This window comes from Miniopterus natalensis, chromosome 3 (assembly GCF_054644295.1).
Source record: "Miniopterus natalensis isolate mMinNat1 chromosome 3, mMinNat1.hap1, whole genome shotgun sequence".
Taxonomy (NCBI): Eukaryota; Metazoa; Chordata; class Mammalia; order Chiroptera; family Miniopteridae; genus Miniopterus; species Miniopterus natalensis.
The window spans coordinates 69,549,342-69,570,799 of NC_142083.1; the positions used below are offsets into that span (position 1 = coordinate 69,549,342).

Sequence of the window (21,458 nt, forward strand, 5' to 3'; positions counted from 1 at the left end):
AAATTAGATTGTTAACTTGGTTTAAACAATTTTCCCAAGGTCACACCTAAGCTGTAAGTAGTAATAAATAGGCACTTCTCTCTTACTTGGATAATGACTTCTTTTAAGAGTAGCCTTCCATGTTAGCCCTGAGGGTTTTCAGGGTGACAAAGAAATCGTCAGACAAAAATGGGCCAGCAAACAGGACGCCATTGCAATCTGTTATTTGGACACAGCCGAATCCTCCTGGGTAAAGCATCTTTATCTTTATTCTTTAAAATTCGACAGACATGCTCTACCAGACCCAGAAAAGCAGGTGCAATATAACCGATTATATAAATGCTTTAAAGAATTTTAAAATGCCATATAAATGTAACATATGTGAAAATCCTGATAACTCCCAGCAACGCTTTTGCCTGTGATCTCTACAGTGAAGAAAGACAAAAGACGTGGCCCTAGAGCAGCCAGCCTCAAGGCCCTCCTTTCCCTGCAACACAGCACACATTTACTGAGCATTTCTTAGAGTCAGGCACAGTGCTAGGTGCTAGGGAGAGAACAATAAATAAGACAGCACCCATGCCCTGAAAGGTCTCAGGCTGGCAGGGGAAACGGGCATTCACAGACAACAGCAACAAACGGGGGAGATGTAGACACAGTGCACTGTGCCCAGTGCAGTAAGTAGGAGTGGGGGAAATTACGACTCTTTCTGAAACTGGAAGGACACTCAGAAAATGTAGTCCAAAAAGAAACTAAGGCCCAGAGACTGGCTTTTGCCCAGGGTTATAAAAGAAGTTAAAGCCAAAACATCCACCCAATCCCCAGTTCCTGAGCTTCTTCCCCTGGCCCACCCCCCAGGCAGGAATCAAAGTCAAGGGTCTGCTGCCGGAACAGTCTACCTGAAGGTCACCTGAGACCAGCCTCAGCGGGACATACTGGCTGTGCTCTGCTGACTGGTCGCAAACTGGCGATTTTGCGAAGCCCAGCTGACCAGAAGAGATGACCCCCACCGACCAGCCCCAGAGCGGCAGCACTCACAACTGCCTGCTTCCTGCACTCCCGGACATCTCCCCCCGCCTCCACGACAGTTACTACGTGCTACTAACCAAAGGGCTAACTAAGCAAAGCCAGGGCTGTTTTTTCTACTTACGCAGGGGACTGTGCAGGATGGCTCTGCTCTCGGATTCTAGGAAACACTGGGGAGGGTATCTACCTGGCCGTGAATATTCCTAGGGCTGGGGCTGCAAAGCATTAGTCCTTCCTGCTGCACCTCCCGTTTGACCAAGTGCACTAATTAGCCACCTGTAAAGCACTTAATGAAGTCATATTTAAAGCAATGCTGTGATGATTTTTCTATAAAGAACCTTAAAAAAAACACCAGGAAATTCTAATAACCATTCCTAACATCTGTCTTTGAGGGCGAGAGAGCAAAGAAAGACATCTTCAAATGAGCTAGCAGAAGCTTTTTCTAAATGCACACAAAGAAGTCCCCCGTAGAGAATCATAATGGGGTCGGAACCTGGGACTGGGTATTTGGGGAAAAGAAAAGATTAAGAACTCTTCAGTTGATTCAGATGCACAGCTCTAATTAAGAAACAATACTTTAAATTAAGGGTTCAAGGATTTGGGATATTCAGTCAAAAATTATTTATATTGAAATATAACCGCAAAAGCCAGTAAGATGAAAATCATACTCACCTTGGAGTTGAAAACTATATATAGTCAACTACCATTAAAGTAGTGCAAGAAAAAAAATTTTAATCGTCTTGGGGAAAAGTCTTTCTACACCAATACAAAACCCAGGAGCCATAAAAATAAATGAATTGTAAACCTAACTACACAATTTAAGATACTTACAGAGGGGGTAAGAAAACAGCATAAGCAGAATCAAAATAAAAATAGATAGGAAAAAATCTGCAAGCACATGAAAAAATATTTGCAAAACATGAAAAAAAAGTATATTTACTTATATACACTGAAATATTTAAAAATCAGTAAGAAATGGCCAACAATTCACTAGAAAATCAGAGGTTAGAAGCTGTCAATATGTAGGAAAATAAATAGAGTGTCTTGGTAACATGAAATGGGCAAATTAAAATGATAGACAACTATCAGGTTATCACAGATTAAAGCCAAAAAATTATAATTCACAGTATTTGTTAGACTGTAGGCATACAGGCAATGCATGGTCCATTGTCTGGTGAGAATGCAACTGATGAAATCAGTTGGGGGACAATGAAATTTTGAAATGCATTCAAAATGAAATTCACCGAAATATTTTCTAGCTGAAAAAGACTGGAAAACACCTAAATGTTATTAGTAGAGGATCAGTTAAATAAATTATGGAATCAAAGGTAGAAAGGTAACATATGATATCCGAGACATAGTTATGGGGAAAGAACAAGGTGCAGATGTTCCTTTAATATGTTCTGATCTGTGTAACAACACAAGAAATATAAATATATGTGCTTGAACATATGGAGACCATTTCAAGGAAGACATACAAAACTGTTCAGAGTAGCTGGCTCTGGGGAGTAGGTCTTCAGGGTGAAGTAAAATCTACTTTCCATTATATAATATTTTAGTACAATTTAAACTTTTATGTATTTATGTACTGTTTTTGTGTGTGTGTTTTAATTCTCACCTGAGGATATTTTTTCCATTGCTTTTCAGAGAGAGTGGAAGGGAGAGAGGGGGAGAGAGAGAGAGAGAGACATCAATGTGAGAGACACATCGATTGGTTGCCTCCCACAGGAGCCCTGACCGGGGCAGGGATGGAGCCTGCAACCAAGGTATGTGCCTTTGACCAGAATTGAACCCAAGACCCTTCAGTCTGCAGGCTACAGACACCCCCACCACTGAGCCAGGCCAGCTAGGGCGATTTAGGTAATGCTTTTAAATTTTCTTTTAAGTCAAGTAAAAAGTATTTTAATCAATGCATCTAGTTTCTCAGGACTCTCCGAGGCATGTTAAATTCCCAGGGAGTATACAGGGGCTCCAATGAAGTAGAGGCGTTTCTATTTCTATTTGTACTACTACCTCATTATTTTAAATTTCTGTTGTTCATAATTTTAGTAATAATCAACCATATCAATACAATAGCTCACGTGTGTACACACAATTAGAGACACGTGGAAAACATTCATTCTAGGAAAATAAGAGCCTCTTTTTCAATATCTTCTGAGCAAGGCACCGTTTTGTCTTTGGAAAAAAAACTTAATATTTATGATCTTAGACCTGAAATCAGTTGATACCATTCACACACCATAACACCTCCATTTCACTTAACCACTTAGAGACTAGAATGAAATCAAGACCTGAGGAACAGAGCCCTCAGGGTAAAGGATCAGGGTAGGGGCCCACACACTGACACCCTTCGAACAGGGGTCCCAGCTGGCGCTCCGCTGCTCAGAGCCCCCACCCCCTGCCATGTCTGAGCCCCACTTGGTCCTTCGGGCTTCCCTGAAGCCTGGCCTCATGCTCCTTCTTGGGCTTCATCTCCTAGGCCTCTCTTCTCGCCTCAGCCACCCGACGCCTTGGCAAACCCTCCCTCCCCCAGGCTTGCCCGTGGCCTGCTTCCTGGGGCTAGAACTGGCTCCTCCTCACTGCACAGTCACACACACAAACGACATTTCTGTCAACAGACCGCATATACACGGCGGTCCCAGAAGATGACAATGCAGCTGGAAAACTCCTGTAGCCGAGTGACATCACTGTAGCCGTCCTAACGTCATAGCACAAGGCACTTCATTAGTCACGTGCCGGTGGTGACGCTGCGGGCCAGCCGCATGAAGGAGCAGCACGTGCAGTCACAGCGGGGCTGGAGCATCTCCGTCCCGAGTGCACTCCACGAGGCTCGCACAACGCAGCCGCCTGACAAGGCGCTTCCCAGAGCCCATCCCTGCTGCGGAGTGGCGCGTGACTGGTTATCAGCTCTCGACGCAAACATAAACAGATATAAACGCTCCCGCCATCCCTCTCTGCCTCCTCCTCCTGCTCGATTCTCCCACAGCACTTAAGAGCAACCTAAATATATTTATCTGTCCAGAATAAACTAGAATATAAGTGTCATGAGAGCAGAGGCTTGTTCACTATTGTATCTCCAGGACCCAGACTGCACTTGGCATATAACAGGCATTCAAAAAATACTTGCTGAGTGAACAAATAAGGGGACGAATTAAAGAATAACTGAGACCTGCACTGAAACCTCCCCCTTTCTAATATGCCCATTGTGAGAACACAAAATAGTCAAAGCTCTCTAAACTGGAGGAGGAGGCAGGGAATGAATGAGGAAATGGATATTTAATTGTTGTCCACAATATCTGTATTACAAAGAATCACAACACTGCAACAATATTCTAAACATAAACGATAAAAATGAAAAGTTCATTTTTCCACCACAAAACCTACCAGCCATCCTACATCTGTACATAGCTCCTGACTTTCCTCCTGTTACAATGGAGGACCTGTCCCAGCTCCAGAGGCCCACAGAGCCTCCCCACCCAACCCCATGCCTATTCCAGGGCTCCTTAGCCCCCCTCTCTCTGGTTTGAGCAACTTTTCTCCCTTTCCTGTATCATTCCTATCAGCATATAAACAGGCTATTATTAGAGTATCCCACTTTAAGAAATGATATAGTTACTCCCCAACCTCATATTGCCCCTCATAGAAAAAGTGTGTTATCTATCACTTTCCATTTTCCTCACCTCCCATGTAAATCCAAGCACTCTAATCAGACTTTTATTGCCCCCATCCCCACCTCTCACCCCAGGACCACTTGGGTTAAGATCAACAACAACAGTCATCCTTCCAAAGTCAACAAGTCTTCTGAGTCTCATCTTAACCTGACTTTTGGAAGCATCTGGCACATCTGATCACACACCCCTGGCTAGAATTTCTTTGCTTGCTTTCCAGAAACACCAGACCGGCTGGGGGGTTTCCTCCACAGTGGACTCAATGCTGGCTCCCCCTAATGCTCCGTGGCTCAGCCAGGGTCCTCTTCTTTTCCAACAATGGATGGCTGCCCACCTCTGCCATGAACAAGGTTGCAGAAGTTTTACAAGTATCTCCAATGAGAGTATATAAAGTAGCAACTTTTTATACAGCGTATAATCAAAAGCCAGTTGGATAGCATCACATTCAGGTCTGTATCCTGCATGCTTCAAAACTCTAGACAGCATCCTGGAGGCCATTGAGAAAAAGCTTGGAATAAAGGTTGGAGAGACTACACCTGACAAACTTTTCACTCTTATAGAGGTAGAACGTTTAGGGGCCTGTGTAAATGCACCAATGGTTCAAATAAATGACAACTAGTATGAGGATCGGACACCGAAGGATACTGAAGAAATTATTGATGAGCTCAAGGCTAGCAAAATTCCAAAACATGGGCCAAGGAGTGGACATTTCTCTTATAAGCAAGCTGGGGGGTCCCACCTCTTTGACTGAACCACCCAAAGGACCTGGCTTTGGTGTGCAGGCAGGCATTTAATTTATATTCAACTAAGTATGTCACTGGAGAAATAAAATATGAATTTCCTATCTAAAAAATAAAAAAGTAAACAACAACAACAACAAAAAACACTCTTCAGGTGACCTCTGCCAGCCCTGAAACTATGAAGCTCACTTCTCCCAATCTATGTCTCTAGTACGGGCCACCCCATCGGGCATCATTACCTGGCAGCCATGGGGTCCATCAAAAGTGTGTTCCAACCCTGGCCGGTGTGGCTCAGTTGGTTGGGTGGTGTCCCATGCACCAAAAAGTTGCCAGTTGGATTCCCAGTCAAAGCACTTGCCTGGGGTTGTGGGCTCGGTCCCCGGTGGGGGGCAAGCAGGAGGCAGCAGATTGATGTTTCTCTCTCTCCCTCCCTCTGCCTTCCTCTCTCTCTAAAAAATCAGTAAAAAATCTTTACCAAAAAATAAAATAAAATAAAGTGTGTTTCAACTCTTGATTCCATCTACCCCCAAAATTCTAGATGTTATCCTTAATACTCATTCCCTCACAGCTCCATATCCAAGTCCTGTCATTACCTTAGACAATCCAACACTTCTCACAAACTTCATGACGACCAAAAATCCATCCTCTTGCTGGGACCACTGAAGAAGTCTTGTAACCGATTTCCCTACTTCTCTTCTTGCCTCTCTACAATCAATTCTCCACACAGCAGTCAAGAGCAAGTTTTCAGAAACAAATCATGTCACTCCCTTGCTCAAAATTCTGTAAAGGTTTTTCATCATCCTCAAGCGAAAATCTTTACCACGGCCTACAAGGCCCTGCATTATCTGGCCTGTGCCCAACGCCCAATCCAGTCTGCACACGATGTGCCCAGAACATATTCCACGTGTGTTATCTGGATGGATTTAACAGCATGTGCAGTCAGCCGAGAGGGAGACTAAGAAGCATGTCCAGAAAACAGTGCAAACATCCAATCAATCAGGAGTCCAGGCTTTGATTCCCCTCAAGTCAGATGCTCAATCTGTTTTTTCTCTCCCACCTCATGTTTATACTTGACACAGCTCTCTACTCTATAATTGGGCCTCAAAACCATAGCTACATCAGACCCTGCTTCAACCCTATCTCTTACACCCAGTTCCTAGTGCCAAAGGTCTTAAAGTCAACAGGAGTTCTCAACAAGTAGACAAATCTTCTACTCTGTTTTCCAGTAAGCCTCTTCTCTCCACTGTGTCCTAAGATGTGCCAAGATTTCCAACAGAAAGAATATACAACCCTGTGTTGTCAGTCCTACAACCCTCTCTTTTGCTCAAGTCAAGGTATCAGAGGAAAGAAAAAGCACAACAGCTTGCACAAACTGTGGGGAACGCTGGCCTGCAGTGAACTGCGAGGAGGTGAGAGGTATAGTGGTGAGTTTATCACACCCATTATCTCTCTGACCTGTGTCCTTGAAATTCCACCGTGACCTTGTACATGTGCACTCACAGTATCTTTTTCAGCTACACACATTGCTACTATTTCTATTCCTCAAATCAAATTATTCAGGTATGTTAGAAATGTGCAGTGGGGAAAAACAGAACTTATATAAATGTGTATCTATATATGTACATATTATATAACATATATGTATTAACAAGTATGGAAAACAGAAATGTACAACACTACTGCTACTCTCAAGTCTTACTCACCCCATAACTTAATGGCAGTATCAATCCTCAGGATCTCATTTGCCTAATGAACCTCATTCCTTACACTAGTTATAAAAGTGCCTTAAAATACCCACTGTAAAATCAGAAAGAAAAAAAAAGCCATGTCAGACCCTGTTTCAACCTTATCACTTACACCTTGTTGCCACCTTCAAATATCTGAAGAAAAGATTCTCTCCAAAACCAGCTTTACAAAGAGCCAGCTTTGGGGCAGAAAAGATGTGATTTAAGACACCATACAAGCTCTCCTGCCTCTCCCTCATTACATAGTCCCCACATTTGAACTCTGTTCTTAGGCCTTTCAAAATCCACTCCCAATGAGGTAGTGTCACCTTCTTCAAATCACCATGAAGGTCATTCAATGGAGTGCTAGTGGAAGACAAAGATATAGATAAATGGAGAAAAATTAGGTTCTAAGCAGATAGGGACACATCAGAAGGCAAAATAAAGATATTTTTAAAAAGGAACTTAGCCAAGGATATGAAAGCAAAGATCACCTCTGCTTTGGGGCTGCTGGCCTTTGGTTTATCCCACTCTCCCATGCCTCAAAGATCTACACTTATTGCTCCTCAGGAAGCACCTTCTCTTGGCCTAGATTTCACAGGTTTTCCATAATCTGAAAACCACTAGCCCAGTACAGCTGGCCTGCTGCTTATCTTCCTTACTGTGAAAGAGAGCTTCAGACTCGTTCCTTGTGCCATTTTAAAATGCTGAGAACTCAATTATCAAATATTAAAGCAATGGATATACAGCAAGTACAATACATACAAATTTAACCACTTCTCTACATTTTCTGAATATTATGAAATGTGTTTATATATAAATATTTGGGCATTTCCCATTCCTGTGAAAGAAACGTGTCTATTTGCTTTCCCTGTAGATCACTGTGCCATAAATCCCAGGCCTTCTACTAAAATAAAGCAGATATTATCAACAGCCCCATGGTCTAACCTCCTGTCCATGATACATTACTTTTCTTCCCTCTCTCTCCTTATAATTCTAAGTAATACAAAGTTCACTGTGGAGCCCTATTAGCCTACCTAGTTCAAATCTAATTCATTGGCCTAAGAGTTAGGTCAGGGGTTTCCCCATCTAAATCAGAAAAGGAGCCAATCTACCCTGTTAAGCTCTGATCCGCACAGGAGGCAACCAGCAGAAAGTCTTGAGTAGCTTTAAAAGCATCAGCTCAGATCATTGTACTCATTCCAGCATGGCCAGCAAGTGAAAGAACTGTGAAGAGTAAGTAGACGCTGAAAGTAGGCTGGTCTTCTGACAGCACTAATCACCATCTAACTGCCCCTTTCTGCAAGCCTACTCCCTCTTTGAGCTTCACAGCTGCAGCGTCTAAACAGCAGGCTGGCCCAGGCGTCAGAGAGCACCACAGCTAGGGGACAGGAGCCAAGGCCTGGGCGAGGTGGTATTCCCTAGGGTCTAATGAGGCAACTGCCAAAGCCCTAACCAAGAAGAGCGGGTCACAGGAAAGTGGCAACTTCTTAACGCATTGGAAAGGAAACCTATTTTGAGCCCAGGAAAGGCCAGATCACTTTAAACAGACATACTAAATCATTAAACATTAAAAAGCACTTCTCTTCTTGATCCTATCTGTTCATGCGGACCGGTGGAATAGATTCTTCGAGCTGTTCCTTGACTATTGTATATATGAGCAATTTTCAACCAGTGTGCCACAAGAATTTTTAAAACAGGCACTACCTATTTAGTCAGGGCACTGACCTCTTTTCCCTTAGATTGTCAAATTAAAAAAATGACAACATCCAACACAATAACCACCCAGTGTGGATGAATCAAAATTATACCTATTTTTTTTCTGTCAGATTGGCAAAAAGTGTATTTCTTGGTGTGTTGCAGAATTTTAGTAATTAGTTGATATGTACTATGAAATGAAAAAGGTTGAAAATCACTGATACATGTGTATGTGTAAGTATATGTGTCTGTGTGTTTATAAATACATAACATACAAATATGCTATATTTAGTGACTTGCAATTATTTTTCATTCTTTTTTGTTGCTTAGTTGTTGTTTCCCCCAACTCCCTCAAAGGGTACTTTGAAATCCTTCCAGTTTTTACAATTAAACCTAACCATCTGGACAAAAATCTTCACATTCACCAAATTAGTCACAGATTTTGTGGGTAAGCTGAGAAAGTAAATGCTATGCTCAGTGCTAGGATTTAAACCACATCTACCACAGCAAAACACTCTCTCTCCAGTAATCTCTCCAATTATGCACGCACATTCAGGCTCAGATAACATGGAGGCAGCTATACCTTATTGCACAGAATACTTATACAGTTAGTATCACTCTTTAGATTCCAAAGTGAATTGTAACACCTCTAAAATGAAATTCTTCAAAAACCTTCCACAATTTATTTTATAGACAAAAGATAAAACAGTACCTATTTTTCCACCACCAATTAACTTCCAGTGTGTGCCCACCAAATCCAGAGGCCATTTGAAGAGATCTGTATCTATCTATGTGTTGAACACCAGTAACAATGTCATTTGAATACATTGGGCATTTTCTAGATTTTTTAAGTATAAAAGTCTTCAAACCTCTTCACATTTCACCATAAGTGTCAGAAAAGGAAAATTCAAAGTGTTTAAGATTCAATATGTTAGCAGAAATCCAACAAGGGCAAGTGATTCTGTGTTGTCGTCCAATCACCAGTAAACAGCAGATGTTACAGAACTGCCATCCATCTAACACGGGAAAGATGATCTGCTGGAAGTTAATTCCGCAGCTGTACTAACTTCAGGTAAGTGGAGAACACTGGTTCTTACAAGGAAATAATGTACATGAATTTATAGCAGGCTTATGGATTCACATGCTAGTCGTTCAAAGGAGACTTGAACTAAGCCTTTAATATGAGACATAAGATAGAAAGTACTAGACTTGAATGTAAGCAGGTTTACAAAAATCATTTTCATAGCATCTTAAAAAGGTTGGCATTTTTCCTTTTACATTTTATGTGGGCAACAAAAAGCATCCACTTAAATAGTACCCATAGAGAGGTTAGAGAGGAGGAACCAGACACAAGGGGAACCCTTGTTAATAAGTAGGAAGCTCAGCACCAATCCCCCATGCTTTATGTACATGTGAGCAAGCACTAAACTCACAGAAATGCACAGTATGCTTAGGAGGTTTTCTAAACCCTCAGAAGCATTCACATTGTAGAAACACTGACAATTTGATTTTTTTTTAAAAAAACTTTCTTTCCCAGAGGGATTAAAACTGTAAAGAGATTTCAAGCTTGTAAAGCCTCTAAGCTGTCACAAATATTAGCATGAGCTATGTTTTTTATCTTGGCACTTTTGTTATATGGTTTGCTAAGTAAACCGAGGTTGAGCACATGTTAACAGTCAAACACCACCAAAAGATATCAAATTTAGGTGAGCATAGTCAGGGATTTACCTCTTTGGTAAAACATGATTTTTTTATACATGATTTTTTAAAAAGATATTTACACAAATTTAGTGTACTTCATAACTATAAAAGTGCTAAACTTTATGAGATTTTTAAAAGTGTGACACTTTAAAAATTATGTTGGATGTTCACGGAAGTAAAATCCAGTCTCTTTGTTCACTAAGGTAGAAAATGTTAATAAAAAAGCATTTGGAATGAACAACAGCACATTAAAAATATCACCAGTTTGACAAGGCTGAATCCATTTAGACCTAATTCTTTACACCCTTTTTGCTCTCCCATTCCTCTTACCCTCCTGTTGCTCACCATCACCCCCCAAAGAAATAGACCTGTAAAATGAAGCTATCAGCCACGATTTAGACTCAAAAACCAGAAGGACCATGACACCGAAATAACAGTACCAGAATTTAGTAAGGAGCAAAACGAAACAAGATCATGTTAAGACATTTTAACAGATTTAAACATTCAATTTACCTAAAATGCATCAAGCAACAAACAAGTAATTTTATTGTCCCAGAAGGAATGGGCTTTGCTTTTTCATGGCCAAACAGAAACGCAAAGACATCATGGAGAAACAAGACTTGTAAGTATCTTGAGTCATCATTAGGGTGACAGTTTATACACAAAAGAGCACTTTGAGATCAACGGTTTTACTCCCAAGATTAATGTAAAAATAAAAACTAAACTGAGGAGTGTTCAAAATGATATTTCTGGAAAACAACACTTTACTAGTGATTCCTTAAACCATTTATTCATACAAGGATCAGAAGGACAGACAATAACTACAATGGAAACAAATGCCATGACTTCTATTAGATACAATCCAATCCTTAAAAAAAAAAAATCTGAAATTCTGGCTGCCAAGCAACTGTGCTCCCCTGCCCCCGCCCCCCCCCCCCCCATTGCTATACCACTTCACTGTCCTTGCTGCAGAGCTCCTCTCTATTTAGTACCATGGCCCCTAACTAATGATAATGAAATAGTGGGGGATTCCATAAATGGCCCCAATTATTCAAGAGAAGTGCACTGTCTAGAGCCACTTTAACAAAGGCTCTACACCAACTACCCCCTTTCCCACACACCTCTGTTCCACTCTTTACTCCCTACCTGCACCACCATCACCACCACCACCACCACCACCACCACCACCATTCCCAGTCATGTGAACAAACAGGAAAATTCAAAATCAGCCACTGTCCTTCTCTCAGTTGGAAGCACCTTCAAATTTTAGCTTCCTGACCAGGCAGCAAAGAAATGACAACCTGCCTCCTCCTTTCTCCCCTCTCTTTATAGCTTAAGAAGTACATTTGGTCAGGCAGTTCTCACCATTAAACCATTCATTCCTTCTTCTATTGTGAAAAACGGGTAAAGCAGCTGAGCAAGATCACAAAACATAACACTGGGCATTCAATTCCTATACCTTAAGGCCTCATTCTTTCACTCCTGGTCCATAGGATTTGGTGACCAAATAAATCTTAATCTGTAAACAAATGGTTTGCTTTACAATTAAACCATTCATTCCTTTTTTTTTTTTTTTTTTTTTAACTGCTTGGCAGCTACCCAACCCAGAGACTTCTAGGTTCTTCCATTATTTAGTGCTCCCAATGGTTAAAAGGCAATAAGCTCATTTGGAGTTTATAAAACTATGCACCATCAACAAAAGCATGTAATGCTTCCAAGATGCACAGTGGCTTCTACTCACACAATGGGGAGCTGTGTGTAGTCTCCCCCAAAACAAAAATGCCCAGCCCCAATTAAGCGCCCTGGGGGCCATCAAAGCAGTTATGCTAAGTTGCAAATACAGCAAGATCCACTTGAACTCCAACTGTCTTGTGTGATTTTCCTCCCAAGGTAGGAAAAAAGCCGGGGCAGACTGACCTCATTAAAGGGTAATTAGTGAACCCCGGGACTAGAGGGGCTAGCACAATTGTGCCTATTGTGAGCATTTCACTATGGGGCAACTATTTCCCTTCTTAAAAAAAAAAAATCCTAGGAGGTCTCTACAATCTTAAAGGCCTACATTTAAAATTTTTAAGGATTTCAATCTGCCTATTTTCTCTACTACTAGTCATAGAGTAGTAGAAAGAAAGGAAGCAGTACAAAGAGCACTCCTAGGTCTTTTGTGCAATTCTGCCATAGCTAAAAAGTTTTCAAATAAAATAATTTGAATTTTATATCCTATATATAGTAAATAACTTAAAATAAGTTTTGTTTTAAATAAAGTGAAATAGATGTTCCACCCTTGGGTTACAGACATTGAAAATATCACATTAAAAAAAGGACATCATAAATCAATCATTATAGAGCTTTTATGATTATATGTGACAATGATGTTGAAAAAAACAACTGATCTATTTACACGTGAAGGTGTTATTTAGAAACTAATACAAAGTAATGTGATCAACATAACCATTTTACCATCAATTAAATTCTTCACACCTCTTTAAAGCCTATTATTACTGTTGATATCAATCTGCCTAGATGCCCAGGACTGAACAGTACTATAAAATGCACCAGTAAATTTGGCTGTTTACATTCTTTAACTTAAGAGTACCACCTTTCTGCAAAGACTGAGCCAGAGACCACTGCCTTGGTACTAAAATTTGCCAGTACATGAAAACTCGTTTTAAGGCAAGTAATAAATTAAGCTAAACTGAAACTTAGCAACCAAGACTTAAAGAACTCTAGTATTTTCATATAATTACATGGATCAGTATCTTTGTTTTAAAAAAAATCACTGAAGCCCTAGCCAGTTTGGCTCAGTGGTTAGAGCGTTGGCTAGAGCCTGGAAGGGTTCCAGGTTCGATTCCGGCCAAGGGCACGTACTTCAGTTGCAGGCTCGATCCCCGGGCCCCAGTCGGGGCATGTGTGGGAGGCAACCAATCGACGTGTCTCACATCAATGTTTCTCTCTCTCTCCCTCCCACTCTCTGAAAAGCAATGGAAAAAATATCCTTGGGTGAGGATTTAAAAACAATATTAATTAATTAAATTTAATCACTGAAAAGGAGGAAATAGAGTTGGAGTACTGATCTCCCTCAAAGCTGAACCACTCTCAAAACTCAGAGCCCAGCACACTGTCCTCACAGTGGACCGTGTGAAGTCACCGGAAGCTGCTGGCCATGCCTACTGCAGCCCACAGGTTCCAACAGCTTCCAGAGGGCCTGCCCCAGAGGCTGTGCCCAGGATCTAGGCACACCAGAGCCCCCTGGGACATCTTTAACACTGCACTGCCCTTGTATTTGCTAAGCCAATTTGTTTATTTCGGCTGATAGCTTTTGAATATCCAATGAAAGAATTTAAAAGTGTGTAACAAGTCTTTTGTGTTTTGGCCAAAAATACTTAAGCTATATTTAGAAGTAAATTTGTGTGTATTTGTGTTCTAGTAAAACACTGCATCAGGACCCCTCCATTCAACTTGGGCAAACATCCTTGTTTTGTTTATTTTAGAAATACTACAAAATGTAGTTGTTTAACTTAAACATGTGTAATACATTTTGAGAAATCTTGAAAAGATGTAAAAGGCTTATTAAGAGATGGGGAGGACCCCACCCTAGTTGTGCTTTAATATACATATATATATATATATATGCACACACACACACATATATATGTATATATTATACAAGGGCTTTGAGGAAAAAAATACAAGTCCTGGAAGTCATTCCACACAGTTGGAAACTCTCCCTCTTAAAGTAAATCCAAGGGCTCAAAAAATAAATATTCAAGAGCATTAATTTGTTTCTAGATGTGTGCATGCAAGTAAAACAGCAGTCATAATGTGGAAATTTCAGTCACATTTTGCAACTAATTGGAAGCAGATTAGAATTCCGCCTCAGGGGAACGTTGTCAAACTAGAAGCTGGAGCAAATGAAGAAAGAGGTGAAGGCTTCGGGAAGGGCTGACAGATTTACAGCGCTCGGGGCTATAAACGGGTCCGCCGAGGCAGGAGGGCGCTTCCCGGGCCGCGGCTGCGGGCCCCGCGGCCCCCCACGGGGAGCGCGCCCCCGGCCCGCGGGCCCGAGCGGGCCACGCCCCCGGGCCGGGTCTCCCCCTGCTCCAGCCGGGAAACAATGAAGCGGGCCTTGGAATAAACCAGAGGGCCGGGGAAGATAAACCTGCGGGCTGAGAACCTGGAGGGCGCGGCAGCGGGCGGGGAGGGTCCTTCCTCTCGGTGGGGCGGGGAGGAGGGCGAGCAGATTGCGGCGCGCGCGGCAGCGGGGCCCTGCGAGCAGCTGCTCGCTTTCTCCTTCGCCGTCTGGCATCTGCCGCGGCGTCGGGAGAGGCTGGTGAAGGATTTGGGCGAGGAATGCACACGCAGACAATTGGCCAAATGGAGTTTGATGCGGAAAAGCCCCACCGCTCTGTTTTAAAATCATGTTGTTGCCTTTGGGGAGCAGGAGCGAACAATCTTACTTACTCCGGTTCCACCTTCAAAGCAGTTGCAGGGTTTGGGAACGTGAACCGCTTTCCAGTTACTTAAGATGTGAAACAATATAAAGGGATAAACCCTGGTGGTTGGAGCGGCCTCCATTTGTCCAAGTGGTCGGCTCGTCTTCCAGCGATCTTCACGGGAAAGCTAAATGAAGTACTTTTCTGCATGTTGCACTTACTTTGAAAAATTTTTGTTCTTTAAATCACCACTGCTTACTTCTGAACTGGCTCAAGGGAATATTTCTATTTGTTGTGCTTATTTTCCCCTTGGCTGCAAAGATTCAGTTCTAATTTCATTTCCATCACAAAAGAATTGGCAAAGAACTAAAACGCAGAAACACATAACTGAAGTGCTGCTGTGCTAGTCATAAGCCTATAATAAAGCACAGATTTGATAGCATTATCCATGTACTGTGGTGAACCACACACAAATAAACAGTTCTCCATGAAGAATGAAAACCCGAGGCTTCAACCCTTCCAATTCAAACATTATTGTTGCTTTTAACATGAGCCATCCATAAAAATCAGCCAAGGAGGTGACAGGAAATCCAGAAGGAATCTGGTCTGGCTTATGCACACTTTGGGGGGAAAAAAAAAAGAAGATGCTTTCCAACTCATCCTGATGTTCTAAGGGAAGAATGGGTAAAACTGTAAAATCTAGGCATAGAAGCAAATGATACTTTTCCACCAAGTGAATTCAAACACATGGTGGGTGTAGCAACCACCAAGAGGACAGCCCTTCTGGATGGAGAAGGCTCGCTAACCTAACTAGGAACAACTTAGACATGACCTTTGCACCTTCAGTGACTAATGTGAAAGACAAAAAGGTGTACCTAAAGCAGCCCGAGGGCCAGATGTGCTTTCCCAAGAAACCAACCAGGAGTTTTCTTTAATCAAAAGGACGAACAGTGACTTCTAGGAGTTTATGAAAGTGTGACCAATTGGAACTTTGTCGTCTGTTGCTAATTGAAGCATATAAAAGAGTCCATTTCTTAAAATGTACTACAAACACTTTTTTTTTTTTTTTTTTTAATTCACTGCCACATGACAAAAACCAGAATCAAGTTGACTGGTAGGAGATCAGTGCAACCAAAGACGAAGCTATTATTTCAAACTGTCAGGGGAAGGCAGTAAAATTGCTACCAGGTCTCCTTAAGTTACCCTTCAATAAAAAGAAGCCATCAGGGAAATAAGAGGAAAAGAAAACACATCAAAACCTTAAAAGTCCCTTTAAGTAAAATTATACGTCTGTGGCACCATGCCATCTGCTCTCCGGTTAACATAATAAGCCAATTCCACAACCTAAATATCTGCTTTCTAAAATCATTATGTACAACACAAAATATAATCAATATATTTTTAAACTGTAAAAGCTACACTCATATGGCATTATTGGAATATGCCTAAATGTCCCTGTAGGCACATTTTTCTTAAGGTGCTAGCTGACAATGAGGATTCCCAGGAGGCAAAAAAGCTCAGTGGTTGAGCTAGAATGTCACAGTGAATAATTATCAACCTGGGGGGGGGGGGGTGAGAAAGGGAGTAGCTTTGAGAAATCAGCACTGGTAGTTATTCATCCCTCCAAACCCACTTGTTCTAACTGAAACACCCTTCCCTTTTAGTTGTCTTTTACAACTACAATACATGTTTTTAGATTTTCATTTAGCTTAACTGGGGGAGGGGAGCTGAGAGGAGGGAAGCCTTCTGAATACCAGATGAGTACCACGTAGTTCAAGGCCTACTGACCTATCAATATATAGGAGGTATTTGCTTTGTAATCACTTCAGTTCTTCACGCAAAACCCAAAGGCAGTTCTAACAAAAATTTAAGAAGGTATACAGATCTCAGCTTGTGGAGCAATGTGCCCATCTCCTGACTCTCCTTGGACCTTTCAAAATAACATTACAAACAGCCCAAATGCCAGTCAATTGACTGACTAGTTTAATAACCTTTCATTCAGTTGCAAAAACTTTGTTCCAACTGCCAAAACCTTTATCTTAAAAAGAACTTGCAACAGAGTCACTAGTGAAACTTCAGCTGGGAGAGAGAATTGGACACCAATGGACTCATTTACCTTGCAGAAGGATGGAACATAAAATCAACAGGGACGCTTTTTCAAAAAAGAAAGCTCATACTAACTCAATACTCTCAATCCACTCCCAACCCAACATGCAATTGCAACATTTATGTGCACACATCTATGCAATACGAGGATCACAGGGCGCCAGTACGATCCCTATGTTAAGTCTGTAATGATGACTTCAGTCATTCTTGTTCTCTTTCCCTACCTATAAGCTTAAATGTACAGATCAAGAGGGAATTATTATTTATTGACAACAATCCTAGTGAAGAAAGGTTATTTCCACTATGATGTTGCTAAGAAGGATAGCCCAGTATTCCTTAGTTCTGCCTTCCATGTTCTATAAGAATGTTATACTAAGAATAAGTAATTTAGGAACAAACTATTTAGTATTCAAGCAAAACCCTTGATGTTCAGGATCCCTGGCAAGTTCAGAGTGCCAGCAATCAAAACTATGTTGTGCTACAGTAATTACTATGAAAAACTTCCAGTGCTCAGTATTAAAGAATAGAATAACATGATCCTTCCACCTCTTCTACACCTCTAGAGTGTGTTCAACACGGCAATTATCTCTGTTCAAGAAGCAGAGTTTAAACTGCATTGAAACTCAATTATACCCATGACTTTTTAAACATACACTTCAAAAGGCAGGTTTCATCACATTCAAATCACTGAGCAAAATCTTTTCCCCCATTTATAAAAAATGGATTTTATCCCTCCTTCCATGAAACGTCTTCAAGTATAAAAATTATTTCTTTTTAGCTTTTGGGCCCACTTTTTTGCTTTATTAAAGTAGAGGGATGACTGAGAATGATGAAAGACAAAGACAGGACCCATCTGATAAAGACAGAAGCACAGCTCTCCCAAATGTCACTACCACCCAGCCTAGAGATGCCACCATTTTACAAAACCAGGTCGCACACTTGTTAACAAAAAACACATTACTTTGCTACTTTTAAGAATGCAGAGGAACTAGGAGTAGCAGATTTATGATTTAAGTGCTTGTGGCTAAAATAACTTTCCAATTATCAAGGGCCTCCCTCTTAGGAAGACCAAGAATGCATTGTGTTAACGACCACAACCAGGGGTCCCTTCTCCACTCTTTTGTCAGAACCCGAGCAGATCCTCCCCGCAGCTCCACCATTAACATGTCTGTTTCCTGTCAGCCCACTCAGAGATAATGTCATTTATCTCAGGGAGGCACAAGCCCAGTCATTAGCTTCTATAAAAGACCTCAAACAAAGGCCGGATAATGTTTTACCCAGGGCTCTTACTAAAAACCAGAACCAAAAGGCAGAATCTAAAAGTCAAGGACTCGAAAGTTATCATCCTTAAAAGAATATATGCCTCGTTATCAACCATCCTAGACCACAGCTCTTAAGGAGAGTAGGGTCTCTATGTAGTAAACACCAGTCCACAGCCCTATCACCTACAATTAGATTAACCGATAAACGCAACCAGAGTTCGCCTGTGAGAGCCTTTGCTCTCCTTGCCTCCAGGGAGAAAATTGACAGAATAATTCAGGTACTGGCTAAATAAGTTAGATCTTTTGAAGCACTGACCCTCATTGTGATTGCCTGCAGGAACTGAATAACCATTAGAAAGTGTTCAATGGCTGGGCTTCTGGAAATCTTTTAAATAAAAGTGGAACTGGTTAGAATAAATGTAGGAACATGTGTTTTCACAGTGTTGCTCATATTACTGCAATTTCAAGTTTCTATGAAGTACCAGGTGAACTTTTTTAAATTAAAAAAAACACACACACAGACACAGTCAAAATTGGAGCAAATCTCAGCCATTCAATCCTTGTTTTTCATGCTGGAAACGAAGAACAGATGGTCCTTTCCATGTTGTTTGAATCTGGTTATGGAACACCTCTGTGGTTAGGGAGATTTCTGCTTAGCACTTTCGGCATACATTTCATTTACTAACTATAAAATGCTGCTTAGGAAAAGTAAGTCTTTATAACACTCTAATTAAAACCATCTTGCAGCCAAGCAATTTCACTTGAAGAGCAATCTTAACCTCATGACATCTGGACAATCAATTCCTCCTTCCCCACCCCACCCCCCACCTATTTTACAGACTATTTGCAAAGTTATTAAAAGTTGCTAAACATTATTTATCTCCTTTTAGCACAATCTTGATCAGTTGTGGAGATTTTTTAAGTCTTTCCAGCAAACCCAGCAGACTTCAAACGCTATGCTCAGAACCCAAGTCATACAAATTCTCCAAGCTGCATGGGTTCTCACAGAAAACTTCCTTGGGGAAAGGGCAGCCCCTCTGCACCCACCTCAAAAGCCATGTCACCCTCCAAGGAAGCCCATAGAAAAGTAAGGAGCTGGATCAATGCTGATTGGGAGCCACCCTTAGTTACCAACGTTTTTAACAGCTAAATCCCTTGTGTAGCTTTCAAAACAGTTTGCTGTCTGACAACAATGGACTTTGTTCTTTAATTATAGCAAGTGACCTTTCTGCCCTTTTATTTCACAGTAGATAAACTGCACTCTCTAAGCAGAATTTGTAGGGGGCACTATATTTGAGGGGAGAAGCATATCACCCACCAAACTCATTAATCAAAACATGTTCTTAAACTGCTCATGCTCACTTAGAAAATGTGCCAGAATTCCCTAGTGAAGTGTTAAAAGGCCTCTACAAGAGAATAAAATACAATGAATGATATCCTTTATAGACAGGTCCATTTGTAGACACCACCTTTTAGGCTGTTAAGGACCAGCTTAGTGAAAGCAGTATGATATTGCAGAAATAATCACCTTTCTGAATATGTACTGAGTAGTCAGAACCCCAAGACAATTAGAAGATCTCCTTTGCCTTTCGTGTCTACTTAAGTATCAGTTGTTTTTAAGAAATCACCTATGTATTTTTTGAATTTTACAGTGATCAAATAAACCCATGTAACACTAACTATTTAGCCCAGCCGAATGCCTGTGTCTGATAAGTCAAAACTGTTAAGACAGCTAAGGAGGATGCATGCTGAAGAGCCTCAACACAAGCTATTATGCTTCAAAAGAAAGGAGGGGGAAGGGGCAGAAGCAGGTTTTAACAACTAAAAGCCAACCCGTCAAATCTACTTATTCAGACATGTCACTGGTGGCTTAACCACAAAATGGGCTATAGAAATAGAGCTCAAACATCTTAGAATTATGGCATGTTTTGATTTTGTTCACGTATTAAGGGAGTGGTGACTTTTACAACATACTTGTGGTTTCCACATAAAGGAGTAGAACAATCATTGATTTAATTAGGTTTCATAAGGTCCAATTTATCATGTTTTACATGACTCTGTATAGTGAAGAAACAGAATAAACACACCAAAAATAGACATTTAAGCATGCTGTGAAAACTAACCGGTGACAGCCAGTCTTATGAATCTCCTGTGAACCAGAAAGGAAAAAAAAGCACATACACATACACCCCCCCCCCCCTTTGGCTTTCACATTTGGCCCATCCTGAGCCACATCTGATTGCTGAAAATTAATCATCTTCACTTTTGAGGCACTTACTCTTCACAAACACAGAAATTCAAGCAAGACTGAAATTAAAACATTATACCAAACATCAAAAAACCTGTCTCAAAGATGTCTCAGTGTTGAAATATTTTTGTCAGGTGACACTTGTCCTACTAAATCTTTACCTCCTAAATAGGTATCCTCCTATCATCAGAAAGTGAAGTCTAATTTACACAACCTCAAGTTAGTGGAATTAAAAGTTAGTTTCCTGGCTGGCATCTGTGCAGGGGAGTGCCATATCTGTGTGCCAAGGATGAGAGCATGCTTAAGAGAAGCCTTTCTGGGGCGGGGTGGGGTGGGGGTGGGGAGGAAAGCCTGATGGAACATTATTCCTGAGCCAACACCCCAGTTTGACAGAGAACAGCCAACACTGCAGGATTCAAGCCCCTGGGAGCCATCCCTGAAGTGCCCGTGTGCCAACACCAGTGACTTGGGTTGGCAGTGGAGTGAATCGAAATGCACTGAGCTCTCTCCCCTCCTCTACCCCAGGCCCATCATGACTTGTTTGCTCTTCATTTACGTAATTCATATGATCACATTTATACTGCTCTGACTGAAGATGAGTTGCATGGATATGAATAATTTAATTCTTCCATTCTTCATCCAGTTTCCTCTGTGACTGGAAAGTGAAAAGAACACAAAAACTGGAGAACCAACACCGCGCTCTAATCTCAGTTGCCATGACAGCAGCCTTTGAGATACTGAAATGTTCCGATTGCCAGCTAAACAAAATTGTTGAATGTGAACATTTGGCTGGAAGATTAAAAGGCTAAGGGGAATGCAAAAGGGCAGTACCTCCCACATTCCACGCAGCAGTGAATCCAATCAAATGGCTCTGACTCC

General features: G+C 41.3%; 1 protein-coding gene and 1 pseudogene across 4 annotated transcripts in view; one reads left to right on the plus strand and one right to left on the minus strand.

The window, feature by feature from the left end:
• The window catches only part of ZNF608 (zinc finger protein 608), a 103,106-nt gene that overhangs the window by 75,215 nt on the left and 6,433 nt on the right, over positions 1–21,458 (minus strand). The window lies entirely within an intron of this gene.
• LOC148093513 (NADH dehydrogenase [ubiquinone] flavoprotein 2, mitochondrial pseudogene) lies at positions 4,949–5,464 on the plus strand (annotated as a pseudogene).